Source organism: Melospiza melodia, chromosome 14, assembly GCF_035770615.1.
Source record: "Melospiza melodia melodia isolate bMelMel2 chromosome 14, bMelMel2.pri, whole genome shotgun sequence".
In the NCBI taxonomy this organism is placed as follows: Eukaryota; Metazoa; Chordata; class Aves; order Passeriformes; family Passerellidae; genus Melospiza; species Melospiza melodia.
The window spans coordinates 4,526,090-4,540,909 of record NC_086207.1 but is presented as its reverse complement, the minus strand read 5'-3'; the positions used below and the strand labels follow the sequence as shown (position 1 = coordinate 4,540,909).

Here is a 14,820-nt window from a genome sequence, read left to right as displayed (position 1 = left end):
GAGGCAGTAAATGAGCCCCATCAGAGCAGGCTCTGCTGCTCCCTCTCCCAGCACCATGCTGGGGCTCTTCAGGGCAGAGCTGATGCAGCCCAGACCCCCTCAGCTCAGTGACAGGGACTTTCCTCAGGTCGTGGGACAGTGACACTGAGCCCAGCTCCCAGCCCCTGCCTGGATCTCTTCACAAGTGCCTAAACACAGCAGCAGCTGTGGTGTGGAAGAGAGAGGGCAGGAGGAAAGGCAGCCTCAGTGTGTGTGTGGGGAGCTGAAGGAGTGGGACATGCCAGTTCTAGAGCATGAGCCACGATGTCACTGCTGAGGGTCTGTGACCTGCGTGCCCAGGACAGCCCCTGAACAGCTGCTCCTCAATCACAGAACGGTTTGGGTTGGAAGGGACCTTCGAGCTCATCTTTTTCCACCCCCTGCCATGGGTAGAGACACTTTCCTCTGGACCAGGTTGCTCTGAGCCCCATGTTGTGACAGGGGGTCCCACAGCATGGGCTGAACTCTGGCTTTGGAAAGAGATTTTGCTGAAGCACAGGCTGCTGCTGAAATAACTGAAAAAAACTCAGTGGATTTCAATTCCCGCTGCTTTTCCCCACTTTCTTGTATCCACATTTGCAATAAAATTGCTCTTGCAGATTCCTCCCCCCCCCACCCTGTTTCTTTCATCCTGTTTTAGGTTAAATGAAGGGGGATGTTTTTAATCCAAACCTGTGCGACACTATGAAAGGATGGAAATAGAAAGTGCTCTCATATGTTCAGTGCCCAGCCCTGACATCTCCCTGGTGATCAAACAGGCAGATCCTGGAAAGCAGCCCACTCCCCATTGTGCTGTTCCCAGAGTTCTGATGCCTGGTGTGTGAATTCCCCAGGCACTGCTTGGTAGTACAGGCATTAAAGAGGGGGCAAGTGCAGCTGCCTGAGCCTGCCTTGCTGTTCTCTCTCTGCTGTACAAACGTGTCTCCTGCTGACAGGTGAAGCTCTGTAGCACCATGAGCTCTCTGAAGTGCAGGGCTCTGCCTGGTGCTTGGGGAGCACAGCTTGACTTTCAGCTAAAAATCAAAAAAAAAGGATGTGCTCTTAGCTCTATTTGACCCACATTAAATAACAATAAAGACACAGCAGCTTAGGGGCAGGGGTTTGTGGGGAGCCTGGCACTGACCCTGAGCCAGAAACAAGCTCAGACCCATGTTGGGATTTCTGCCTTGCTGTCTCCATGGGAGCTGGGGAAGAAACAATCCTGTCTCGTGTCCACACAGCCCTGCCCATCACAGCAAATCCCACTTGTCTCTGGGCACCTGGAGCCAGGCAGAACAGGGGAAGCTCAAGGAGGCAGGGACCAGCTCCTGATCTCCTACCCTGCTGCTGCTCCAGGACAACAAAGGGAATCTGCTCTTTGTTCTGAAGCACGGAGAGCTCTGGTGCACATGCTCAGGAGAGAGGAGCTCAGACAATATGCTCTGAAAATGTGGTAGCGAGGCAGACCTGAGCACAACAGAATTAATCTTGTTTGGGAGAAATAGGAGGATAGGATGATAAATTTAATGATGTTTGCGGTTTGTTTTTCTTAAAAAAAAACACACCCATGCTGTCTCTGGGCAAATGGAAATGAATCCAGACTGATTCCGAGCAGCAGATGCCATTCCTGGGTAAATCAGATCAGTGGCTCTAGCAGAGATTACAGTGATGAATTGGCCAAAGGGCAGTAAATGAATGGTCCAGCAGCATCTCAGGAGATCCCTGTGGGGTTTCCCTGGGGGAGGAGGCTGGTGGTGAATGGGAGGAGAGTGCAGGGACTGGGGCTGGTACAAAGGACCCATCTTGTTGTTTTGGTTTGTTTTCATTGTTGTGCCCTGCACGTCCATGGTGCTGCCTGCCCCTGGCTGCTCTTTGTTTTGGGGTCTGTGTGATGATTTGTTCAGGAAAACACCGGGCTGGAGGCAGGATTTCCTTCCTGCAGGATGGGGAGGGCTCTGTGCTGCTCACAGGTGGACAGGAGAGGGTGAGGCAGGTCTGGGAGGCATCCTGTGGCAGGGCTGAGGACATTTGTGGGCTCTGTGGGCAGGCTGGGAGGAGAAGGCAGGCAGGAGACACCCCAGAGACAGCGGCAGGGACTCACAGGGAGGTGGGAACAGTGTGAGAATCCATGGCAACTCCAGGAGAGGGAGGAGCAGAGCGTGTGGAGGAGATGCAGAGTTGCCATTTCACAGCCCCCTTCCATGTGTTTGCTCCAATCCCAAATCCCCCTTTGTTAATGCTTCCCAAGGCTGTTGCTAGCCAGGCTTCCCCTCCCTGGCTGAGCACAGCCAATGGTGATGTGATGTTCACTTGGCTTCCCTTGTTTATCAGACAGCATCCCAGCTGTCCTGGCTGGCCTAGCCAGCATCCCCCACCACAGACCAGGGGCTTGGGGCTCACAGTGGAGATGCTGCAGCAAGGGAGAGCCAGGAAGGAAAAGAGAGGTTTTATTTTTTTTTTTTCCATTTTTTGTTTTGTTTTCATGCAAGAAATGTGATTGTTCTGCTCAAAAGTTGGGCTTGCAGGACTATCAACAGGCTGCCTGTGTGTGCTGGGGCTTGGGACATTCAGCTGGTCAGAGTGACCCCGAGATGAGTTCCAAAGTCTCTTTTCCCAGCCTGGCACTTGAAGAAGGAGTCAGAGCTCTTCATTTCTCGATCTCAAGGTTGTTTATTGTATCTTATCTGTAAAATTCTTCCTCCTGCCCTGCCGAGGTCCATCCAGCAGGACAGTTCCAGGCACTCTGCCTGCCCCCAGGGCAGTGTTATGTCTTTATACTAAAAACCATGTATACAATGTTTTCAATTACTTTCCAATACCTATCACCTATGTTAGACAGTGAGCTTCTACTCTAAACCAATCTGTAAGTGCCACCATCACAGCAGAAGATGGAGGCCAAGAAGAAGAAGGAGAAAGGCTGGACATGCCCAGATCCCTCCATCTTGCCCCCTGAACCCCCATACCAAAACCCCTAAAATCTACTTTTCCACCCCGTGATAACTTCACTGTTATTCTACCTAAACTGTTGTGGCTTGCAGATCTTCATCTGACGTTGGTAACTTGCTCCACGGGTCATAATGAAACCCACAGGGGCATCTTGGGCTCTGTGCCAGGGTCTCTGAGCCCCCTGGCAGGGGTCTTGGCTGCTCAGGACAGCCAGAGGGATGTCCTGGGTCCTGACATGCTGGGGCTGGGGAGAGGAATAAAGAATACTTCTGATTAAGCTTTTTGGGGAGTTCTTGTGGCTCAAAGCATGCAGGTATAGCCAAGGGGGGGTTTGGGGTGTGTGTTTGGGGTGCATGACAGTGACCAGGACACTGACCCCATGTGTGTGTGTCTGGGGGGACATCCCAGAGCAGCTGGGGCAGAGAGGGAACCATGGACATTCCTGGGCTCACCCAGCAGGAGGACAACTGGCCACAGCTGCAGGCTGTGCCCACATCCTTCCTAAAAATAAATCAAGGCAGGCCCAGGAGCCCCAGGGGTGTCTGGGGGTGTTGTAAACACCGAGGAATTTACTCTGGGAGTTAAGTTGTAGTGGATCCAACAGCAGGTGCTACAGGGCACCAGTGGGGCTGTGCAGACAAACACTGATGGATTTGCCTTCTGCTCATTGATGGAAAAGGTGGAAATGGGCACAGGCAGGGCTGCTGGACAGGCTGCAGCTCCTCACTGACAGCAGCAGAGGGAAGTGCCCCTGTGAGAAGTTTAGGAAATAATTACAACCCTCACATTGCCATCCCAAACACACCCCAGGGTTGAGCCAACAGTGGTGTTTGCTTTGCCAGGTGTGGTTCCACACATTCTGCAATTCACCCATTCATATTCTGAGTGAATTATAAAGTTGTAACAGCCTCTGGGCTAAAATTCCAGCTTTTTCTGACTGGGTTGTGTGTGTTTGCCTGTTCAGTGTTGAGTAGTGATTCCTCCACAATTCCTGCAGCATGTGGAGTGTGGAGCTGCTGTCAGCTGCCTCCCCAAGGCCTGGGGAAGGTGTGAGTGGAGCCCTGCAGCCTGAAAAATCACAGCAGCCTCTGGAATTCTATTTGAGGGCATTGCTTTGAAGGAACAGCCCTAATCTAAGTGACAGTGTTCTCCTAAGAGTGAGAGCTGCTGTGTTCCATGTGGGCTGTGACTCTCTGAGTGCTGGAGGAGTTGTGCCAGTGAAGGAGCTCTGCTCTGAAGGGGATTTTCCCTGCAAAATCCTTGGGGCTGAACAGCTCAAATCACCAACTTGTGCCACATCCTGGGGAGCCTGGGAGTGAAGTCTTTTTGGGGAGTATTTGGGGTGGTTGGTTGTGTCCAGTGATGAAGCCCACACCAATCCCCAGCCTGTTTGTGTGGCTTTTGCTCTGCAAACACATTGGAGGGAACCACAGAAGCCCAGGAAGGGCCAGACTGTTCTATCTGCCAGGTTCGACCTGGTTGTGGAACAGAAAAGACTGGAGACAACTGAGAGTTTCATGGCTTGGAGGGGCTGGAGCATGTCCAGGGCAGGGAATGGAGCTGGGAAGGGGCTGGAGCCCCAGGAGGGGCTGAGGGAGCTGGGCAGGGGCTCAGCCTGGAGCAAAGGAGGCTCAGGGGGCCCTTGTGGCTCTGCACAGCTCCTGACAGGAGGGCACAGCCGGGGGGGTCGGGCTGTGCTCCAGGGAACAGGGACAGGAGGAGGAAAAGGCCTCAATTTGCACCAGGGCAGGTTAAGATTGGATATCGGGAAAATTTTAGGTTGAATATTGGGAAAATTTCTTCTCTGAAAGGGTGGTCAGGAGTAGGATCAGATACCAGGGCAGTGTAGGAGTCTGTCCCTGAGGGGATTGAAAGCTGTGCAGATGTGGCACTGGGGCCTGGTTGGTGCTGGGGCTGTCAGTGCTGGGTTCGTGGCTGGACCCGGTGATCTCAGAGGGCTTTTCCATCCTGGCAATGCTGTGATTTAATTACTGGGGTTTCCTATCAACCCTACAGACAAAGCACTGCTTTTAAAGGACTGTGAGGCTGCTCAGAGCCTGGCTTTGCTCTGGGCACGGGCTGCAGCCTCAGGGTGCAATTTTGGAGTGGATTTGGGTCGCAGGGCAGGCAGGAGCTGTTCTGATGCTGGGAGCAGGACTTTTCTCTGCATAACTCCTCTCCCTCCCTCTCCTCCTGCAGAGCTGATGTGATTTTGGGATTGGAAGCTGAAGGTTTTTGTAGAGATGTGTCCTGTCCCACCCCACCTCCCCTTCCACAGTGAGGAGACCACAGAGCTGTCTTTTCTGCCACCTGTGAGCACCCCTGCTGGCAGGGGCCACCCTTTTGGCTACAAACAACCCAAATCTCAGCAGATTCAGTATTTGGGCTTCTTTCTACATCACACAGCCCTTTTAAACTGAATATTTCCATCCCTTCTGGACCATTCTGGGCCAACAATCCCTTTATCTGCATTTGTCATGGCCCTTGAAGTCTGGAGGAACCCTCCAGATCCTGCCAAGTGGGACAAAAGTCTTTTGTAGAGAAAAGGAAATATCCAGGTGATGGGATGTGGTTCTCACTGTGGAGAGCCCCCAGAATATCAGGGGTTTCATCACCAGTTTTATGTATAGAAAAGCTATTTTAGGTGATTTAACAGGTGCTACGTGTTTTAGTTTAATTTTTCTCCCTCCATCTGCTTCCTGCACAGCTGAGCACGTGCCATGGCCGGCTGCAGAGATGGCTCTGAAAAAACAGGCACAACAACCTTTGCAAAGAATGTCCCAAAATATCCTTCCTGGCATGTCTGGGACATGGATGGTGGCAGGATGGCCTGGGGGGAAATAATTACTGGTCTGGGCTCTGTCTCCTTCAGGAGGGTTACAAGAGTTCCAAGGAGAGGGAATGCTGCCCTGGCCCCATTTTAGGATCATTTTTGGCTTTTGTTCTGCCTTCATCCAGCAGAGCAGCATCCCAGCAGCTCCACAGGTTGGAATAAAGGCTCCCCAGCTTTGGGGGGCTGGAAATGCTCCCCCACTCACAGTTCCTCACTAACATTTTCAATCTTGGCATCTTTGCAAAGTCGTGATCCTAAAGCTGGGCTTCACCCAGGCTCCCTCAGGCCGTGGAGCTGCTGGATGAGGCCAGGCTGGGGGGGAAGGGCCAGCAGGGGCAGGGGACGAGGGAATGGTGGCACTTCTGGAGCTGATCCTGCTTTTAGGGCTGGGGAGGGTGGGGGAGTGTGGGATACAGGCATGGGGAGTGGGCCAGAGGGATGCTCACCCTGAGCTGTGTCCCCATGCTCGGGGCAGTGTCCCCAAGCTCGGGGCAGTGTCCCCAGGCTCGGGGCAGTGTCCCCAGGCATGGGAGTGTGTCCCCAGGCTTGGGGAGTGTCCCCAGTGATGGAGCAGTGTCCCCAGGTTCAGGGCAGTGTCCCCATGCTCAGGGAGTGTCCCCATGCTCAGGGCAGTGTCCCCAGGCATGGGATTGTGTCCCCAGGCACAGGCAGTGTCCCCAGGTATGGGCAGTGTCCCCAGGCACAGGCAGTGTCCCCATGCTCAGAGCAGTGTCCCCAGGCTCGGGCAGTGTCCCCAGGCACAGGCAGTGTCCCCATGCTCAGAGCAGTGTCCCCAGGGATGGAGCAGTGTCCCCAGGCTCGGGGAGTGTCCCTAGGCACGAGGAGTGTCCTAAGGCATGGGATTGTGTCCCCAGGCTCAGGGAGTGTCCCCATGCTCGGGGCAGTGTCCCCATGCTCGGGGCAGTGTCCCCAGGCTCGGGGAGTGTCCCCAGGCTCGTGGCTGTGTCCCCATGCTCAGGGCAGTGTCCGCAGGCTCGGGGAGTGTCCCCAGGCTCGAGGCAGTGTCACCAGGCTTGGGGAGTGTCCCCATGCTCAGGGCAGTATCCCCATGCTCGGGGCTGTGTTCCCGGGATGGGGCAGTGTCCCCAGGCACAGTTCCCAGGCTTGGGGATATGTCCCCATGCTCAGGGCAGTGTCCCCAGGCACGGGCAGTGTCCCCAGGCTCGGGGCAGTGTCCCCAGGCACAGGCAGTGTCACCAGGCTTGGGGAGTGTCCCCATGCTCAGGGCAGTGTCCCCAGGCACAGGCAGTGTCCTCAAACTCGGGGCAGTGTCCCCAGGGATAGGGCTATGTCCCCATGCTTGGGGCAGTGTCCCCGGGCTCGGGGAGTGTCCCCAGGCTCGGGGCTGTGTCCCCACACGCCTGGAGCACAGCGGAGGCTCAGCACCGGCTCTGCTCCCTGTCACTTGTCACTTTGCCAGCCGGGGAATGTTCAGGCTGAGATTTTCCTGCCGCTGCTGCCTCCGGCTGGAGCCGCGTGTGGGAGGCAGAGGGGGATGGGGAGGAAGCTGAGAGAGAGGAAAGAGAAGCACAGAGGGATGGAGCAGGGGGACAGCCCGCAGCGAGCAGGGGCTGCTCGGGAATGGGGCTGGAGGAATGGGCTTGGGGATGCCTCTGGCTGGGGAGGGGAGGGCTGGCTGCTGCCCCAGGGGAAAGGGGAGCATCATCCGGGGCTGGCGTGTAAATGGGAGTGAAAGGAGAGGCTGGGAGGAGAAGGAAATCCCAGTCACAGCCCCTTGCCTGGGAACAGCCAGGAGCACGGGCTGGGAGAGGGGCACGGCCATAGGAGCCAGAAAGCCCCAAACAGAGAGGAGAGAGGATGCTGAGGGTGTCCCGGGCAAATCCCCAGCCCAGGCACTGCCCACAGCCGTGCCAGGCGCCTCGCAGTGCCCTGGGGCACCGAGCTGCCCTCTCCATCCCCCGGGGCTCTGACAGCACTGCTGTGGCATGAATAAACTCTCCCGGGTTGTTGTGGCGCTGCTGTGACTCGTGTTTCCAGCTGCAGAGCAAGGAAAACAATTTTTCAGGAATCCATCGGGCGATTGTGCAAATAAATGTTTTCGAGGCCTTTGGCTGCCATAGTGATGAGCTCCATGGCAACCCCGCAAGGAAATGAATAATTCTGTGCTCGAAGTGGAATAATTTCGGGCTGGAAGTGGAAGATAAAAAGGGACCTGATGGCTGAGGGTGCTTCAAATTAGCTGATGAGCAAAGCACCCAAGTGCCCCCCTAGTGTGGGTGCTTGTCAAGCTCTCGGTAGTGGGGCAGTGCTGAGATGCAGTGGGGCTGTGGCACGGCTGCCAGAAAAGCCTTTTGTCTGGTTATTCCATGAACATGGAAAGCCTTTTGTCTGGTTATTCCATGAAAATGGAAAGCCTTTTGTCTGGTTATTCCCTGAACATGGAAAGCCTTTTGTCTGGTTATTCCATGAAAATGGAAAGCCTTTTGTTTGGTTATTCCCTGAACATGGAAAGCCTTTTGTTTGGTTATTCCATGAAAATGGAAAGCCTTTTGTTTGGTTATTCCCTGAACATGGAAAGCCTTTTGTCTGGTTATTCCATGAACATGGAAAGCCTTTTGTCTGGTTATTCCCTGGTTTCCATGCAGCCAGGTTTATCAAAGGCAGCCCCAGGTGGTGCAGAGGCTGTACCTGCCTCTCCTGACACAGCACCTGGCCTGAGCTCCGTGCCCACCACACCCTGAGCCCCTGCAGATGCTGCCCCCTGGTTGTGTCTCAAATGTGGCTTTGATTCCTTCTCTCAGTTCTAGCCACGCTGGAAGCATTTCTGAAAATGAAAGCCAGCTCTTTTCTGAGCTTTGAAGTGTGGAGTAGAACTGAACAGAGAGAGAGAGAAAAAAATCCATCCTATGGGGGATGGGATTTTTAGAAAAACACCCAATTGAATCAACAGCATTTGTATTAAAACCAGGCAGTCCTTGGAGTATTTCCATAGGAACCAGCCCTCCCATCCTGGGCAGGCTCCATCCCAGGCTGTGGCGGGTGGGTGGCAGTGCCAGGGGGGCTCTGGGTGTGTGTGCCCACCCCGGGCAGGGCAGCAGGGCAGGGAGGGCTGCTCGTTGTGGAGTCAGTGATTCACAGCTGTGACTCACAGCCCCATCCTATAGCTGTGGAAGGCAGCCAGGTCTGGCCATCAGCTGTGTGTGCATTCTCCACTGTGAGAAGTTATTTTTGGATGTTTTTAGATTACAGCCCTTGGGTTTTTTTTTTCTGTGCCTCTGAATTCTGGATGATTGCGCGGCAAGTAATTGAGACACTTGAATTTCCTGCTTAGAGAAGTGAGTTCAATGCCCTTTTTTGTTTTTTTCTTTTTTCTTTTGCAATGCTAAGACATTTCTAAAATAGCTTTTCTACGTGGCGTCATGAGGAGGAGCAGGCACACAGCTTTGGGGCTCTTTGTGCAAAATTTGGGAAGACTGAGTGCAGTAAGGGTGAAGAAAAGGACATGGGGGTGTCAGGTTGAACATGAATCACCAGTGCACCCTTGCTGTGGTGGAGACTGACTGGTTTTACTGGTCAGGTTGTAGCCAGCAGGACAAGAAGTTGCTCTCAATTCTCCTGTGGCACCTGGAGCACCGTGCCAAATTTTGGGCTCCTCACAGCAACAAAAGCAGGGCCACCAAAATGATCTGAGCTCTGGAGCCCAGGGCAGGGTGGGAGAGGCTGGGGGAGCTCCTTGTGCTTGGAAGGTGGCACCAGGAGCACTGCAGCACCCTTGGGGACCCTTCCAGCCCACAGCATTGTAGATTCTGTGATTTGTGCCCCTCTTCCAGTCTGATTTTGTGATCCCACAGGGAATTAAGGGGAGGTAGGGCTTTGGGTGCCCCCCCGAGTGGAGGGGCTGGTGAGGCTCCTGGCAGCAATTCACATGCTCATCCCTCAGTGAGACCACAAGGAGTGAAAAGGGTCTGAAGTGCTGCCCATGGTGATGCAGAGCCCTCCTTCCCTGGGACACACAGCTCTAAACCAAGAGCTCAGAGCAGCTGAGCACGATCCGCATCTCCTGGTACAGCCACCCCCCTCGGGAGGGCTGGGCTGTGCCACTCGGACCCTCCCAGGCTGCAGGGACCACCCAGACCCCTCAGCCCTCCCTGTCCAAGCCATTCCTGCCAGGTCTGCCGCCCAGGGGTGCCAGGGCTGGTGCCAGGGGTGCCAGCTCTGCTGCCTGTGCCTTCATGCAGCCCCGGGGCCAGGGGCTGTGGGCTGGGGAGCTCAGGGGGTCCTGGTGCAGGTGAATCTCCTGAGCACAGGGTGAGCCTTTCCTTCCTGCATTCCCACTGCTGCAGGACACAGGGGCTTTGACAGGAGTCAGGAGGAATGTCTGTCTGTTCAGGCGGGCCTGAAGGAGGGGTGGAAGAGGAGGGAGGAGTCTTTTAGGAGATGGAAAGTGTGATGCTGGCACTGCCACATCAAAGAGGGAGTTGAACCTCAGCCTCTGATTTCACAGCAGAGTTCAAACCACCGGAATACCACACTTAAAAAAGCCCCCCAAAATGTATTTGCTATTAATTGTACTTTCTCTCCCCCATCTCTGGGTACCACCATCATGTCAGGGCAGCTCCAGAGGCAGGATCAGCGGCTGGGAGGCTCAGGGATGGTCCTGAGCAGCTTCCCTGAAGCCTGAGAAACCTGGGCACCTCATCTTGCAGCTGGGTGTGGGGCAGGAGCTGCTGGGGTTAACGGGAGCTTGAATGGGCTCTGGTTTGCAGTGGAGTTCAGGTTCCTAAGTCCTTTATTGGATCTAGCCCGGGGCTCTATTCCCAGCCTGTTTGTGACATTAACAGGTCACTGCAGCCCCAGGGCTGTCCCCACCTTGTCCTGCATGGGGAGGGCGGCACAAACACCACGGAGGAACCAATCTGGGAGGGGAGCACGTTTCACGTGTGGTTTTTGGAACTGTGCCGCTACCCCTGGCATGCAGGAGGGCTGGAAATGGTGCCCGGGATGCCCTGGGATGTGCAGGGATTTCAGGATTCCTGCCGGGGCAGCCTCTGCTCCATTAGTGCTCATTTGCATCCCCTAAAGATTAATTGGTGTGAGAGCAGCGCCCTGTGTCCGGCTGGGGATGGCTCAGGCACGGGACACAGAAGGGGAGGTGTTGGGGAAGATGAAACAGGAAAGCCTTATAAATATGATTGTCTGGCAAAAGATTTTGAGAATATGGAAACTATAAGCGAGATTGAAATGAAAGCAAGCTTTGAGATCCCTCAGTTACTGAACAACTGGAAAACAATGGCGTGGCCAGCTGAAGGTGATCCCCTTTTGATGGAACAACACCCTCTGCTTGCAGACAGGCCCAAGGGTCAGAGCAGACCCTACAGCTTGGCAGAAGGGGCCCAAAGAGGAGTTTTTAGGGTTTAAAATGTAACACAGTGTGGTGATATAATGATTCTTACAGGCTGTATGGAAATGCTGTAGGATTTGTATCTTGTACTAGATTGGTTAGTGAGAATCAGAATATTCAACACAGAAGAAGATTTATTGTATTGTAATGGGAACCTCACCCTCTTACCCCTTTACTCTCTCCCCCTCCCATCCTCTCTCCCCCTCTCTTCTCTCAGTCCTGCTCTGAGCTGTGTTTGGCAGCTCCCAGCAGGGCCCTGCACCCCGGCCCTTTGCAATAAACCCCAAGTTCCTAACCTGGCTGCAGAGATCTCTCATCTCCATCTGTCCCAACTGTGCTACCCCCCAACGCTCCTACAGGAGGGAGGGTCCTGTGGTCCTGGCTCGGGCTCTGCACATCTTTGGATGAGTTGCTTAAGACCAGATTTTGTGCAGAGCACCTGAGATTGTCTGCACAGCATCCTTACAGACAGATATGGTGTTTCAAAGGCAGTTTGAACTTACATTCAGAATTCCAGAATGGTTTGGGTTGGAAAGGACCTCACAGCCCATCCCATCCCAGCCCTTCCATGGCAGGGTCACCTCCCACCGTCCCAGGTGCTCCAAGCCCCATCCAGCCTGGCCTTGGGCACTGCCAGGGATCCAGGGGCAGCCACAGCTGCTCTGGGCACCCTGTGGGGCAGGATTTCACAGGGATGCTGAAAGCTCATGAGCATTCAAGGCTTCTCTCCTTGCAGGGCTTTGGTGTAGCTACAAGGTCACTGTGGCTGGTACAGCCTTCAAGAACAGCGCCTGTGGGTCCATCCCCGTTCCAAAATGCCCATATTGAGCCTGTTCCGTGTGTGAGGGCACAGGTGGAGGGGGCACTCAGGCAGGGCATGCTCAGCAGGGCGTGAGGAGCCCATCTGGTGCCCAGCATGTGGCACTGAGCTGGCACTGAGCTGGCACCGGCCGTGCCCGCGCTGGCAGGGGCAGCGTGCAGGGAGCTGAGAGCTCGGGCACAGGGGAGGCACAGGGACACCCCAGAGCAGGGCTGGGCATGGACTCAGGGGCTGGGCAGGGATTCAGGGGCTGGGCAGGGATCTGGTGGCTGAGCAAGATGCTCAGATCTTGGCAGGGCATTGGGGTCTGAGCAGGGTTTTGGGGTCTCAGGGTTTTGGGGTCTCAGCAGAGTTTTGGAGTCTGAGCAGGGCATCAGAGTGTGAGCAGTGTTGGGATCTGAGAAGGGTGTTGGGGTCTGAGCAGTGCTGGGGTCTGAGCAGGGCATTGGGGTCTGAGCAGAGTTTTGGGGTCTGAGCACACTGTTGGGGTCTGAGCAGAGTTTTGGGGTCTGGCATCTCCTGGGTATAAGGGCTGGGAGCACAGGGGTGGAGGAGGCGTCTCCATGCCTTGTAGCATTGTGGTTTGAACACTTTCCTGGGAAATGGGGTAAGGTCCTTTCATGGGAAGGGCTTTCTAACCCCCCATCCTCCTCTACCTCACTTCAGGAGAGCTCCCAGGGCAGCCCTCATCCCAAGGGAGCCTGCACACAGCCAAGGGGTGTAAGAGCCTGAATGAGAGATGTGGGACCCCAGGGGCTCTGGAAAATGCAGTTTATTGTATTCAAGATGTAACAGAAGTCCAGGGTTGTGGGTGACAGAGCTGTGCCTACAGCTGTCAGCTCCAGCTGCAGGCAGGCCTGGAGACCCTTTGGTTTGGTTACAGTGCATTATAGACTTTTCTTTGGGTTACAATGCATTTTATACTTTTCTTTGCTGTGCATCTTCATACAGTAGAACCAATCTATACCTTAACTGTTATCTATAGCCTATCAAAACTCCTATAATTACCATATTCATGTTATGTTCTCCAATCACTAAAAGTCAGTACATTACAGTTTAAGCTAGAAGTTGTTTTTCAGTTTTCTTGCAGTGGAAAATTCTGAGACATTTTTTCTACTTGCAACATCAGCATGTCTGTTTGCCTGTGCTATTTTTCAGCTTGGTAAAAACATCTTGTTTGGGGTGGGTTTATCCTTGCTCTAAGCCATAAAAACCCCTTCTAACTCACACACCCTTTGCCTCCATGGTTATCCAGTAAGTCTGGCTCAGCAATTCTTTTCTTCTATATCAAAACTTTCTTCCATCTCTATTCCTTCTTCAGCTTCTACATTTAAAAATCTTTCTGCCAAGCACACATATCTGTGAGACTTTCTTGTCAAACTTTCATCCTTCCCAACAAAGGGGTAAATGCCGGCATTCCAAGGGGTAAATCCTGGCATTCCAAGGGATGGAAGGGCTGTGGGTGGTCAGAGCAGGGACTGGAGGGGAGACAATGCTGATCTGAGTGGTGGGGTCATGTAGGGACAGAGCAGAGGGGACCCCAGGAAGCTGGTGAGATGTTGAGGAAGTGTGGGGGCTCTGGAGGGGCTCTGGGAGCACAGCCCTGAGCAGTGAGCAGTGGCTGAGCACAGCTGACACCTGGCAGACATGAAAGCCAGGCTTGTTAGCCTGCACAGAGTGCTGATTGTGGCCTTGGCCACAAAACCTCCTCAGCCAAAGTCTGTCAGCATCCCCTGAGCTCTGCCAGGCTGATCTGTGGTGTTCAGCACCCCCAGCAGCCAAGGGGAGCCAATGGAGATGCTCAGATGCTCCCTGCTCCCCTCTCCCTGCTGCTCCAGCCTCCCCAGGACTGAGCTTGGACTCTTTTCAGAGCAGATTCTGTGGTGCCAGGCAGCTGCTCTGTGATGACCCAAATTCCCACCACACTGTGGAGTTTTCTCACCCTCCATCACATGAATGAAGCTGCAGAATGGAGTTGTAACCTGAAAGAGCTTGAGAGGTGTCACAGACATCTTTTATGGAAAATCCTTTCTTTAGGATTTTTCTTCCTGAGAAGCCTCAGGAACAAAATGTAAACTTTAATTATCTGCTGCTGTGGAATGCAACAGGTGCATCTGTGATTGGCCCGTGTTGGATGTTTGTATTTAATGGCCAATCACAGTCAGCTGGCTCGGACTCTCTGTCTGAGCCACAAGCTTTTGTTATCATTCTTTCCTATTCTATTCTTAGCCAGCCTTCTGATGAAATCCTTTCTTCTATTATTTTAGTATAGTTTTAATATAATATATATCATAAAATAATAAATCAGCCTTCTGAAACATGGAGTCAGATCCTCGTCCCTTCCCTCAACTAAAAACCCCTGTGAACACCGTCACAGAGAGGTGCATCCACTCACAGCCTGCAAAAGGGCAGAGGACGTGGTCCTACAAGGGTGGATATGCACCTCTGGGGCTTTGGGACTGCGGTTTTTATGATTTTACTCTGTAATTTTGGCAATGGATGATATTATATCCCATGACAGGGGTTGAAAATTGATCATCTTCATGTTTCTGACCCAAACTGTTCTGTGATTCCATACTGGTGGGGTTTGGAGGAAATGCTTGGCTGTGGCCTCTGAGAGCAGCAGGAGTTAGGAAAGTGTTGCTGGATGCACCATGGAGTCCCCAAGTGCTTTTGGTGGTTATTCTTCAACAGGGTGAGGGATGGACACTCTGAAAGGGTCTTGGCCCCTGAGTGCTGTTGATGGGAGGATCTAAAGCATGCACTGGTCCAGCCCACTCCTCCTGACTGAACTGGAGTAACTTGCTGTTTGTTTTCTTT

At 53.7% G+C, this 14,820-nt stretch overlaps 1 protein-coding gene across 19 annotated transcripts in view; it reads left to right on the top strand.

Annotated features, from left to right (window-relative positions):
- LOC134424614 (protocadherin gamma-A4-like) overlaps window positions 1-14,820 on the top strand; it is a 261,717-nt gene that overhangs the window by 239,498 nt on the left and 7,399 nt on the right. The gene's annotated exons all lie outside the window — the stretch shown is intronic.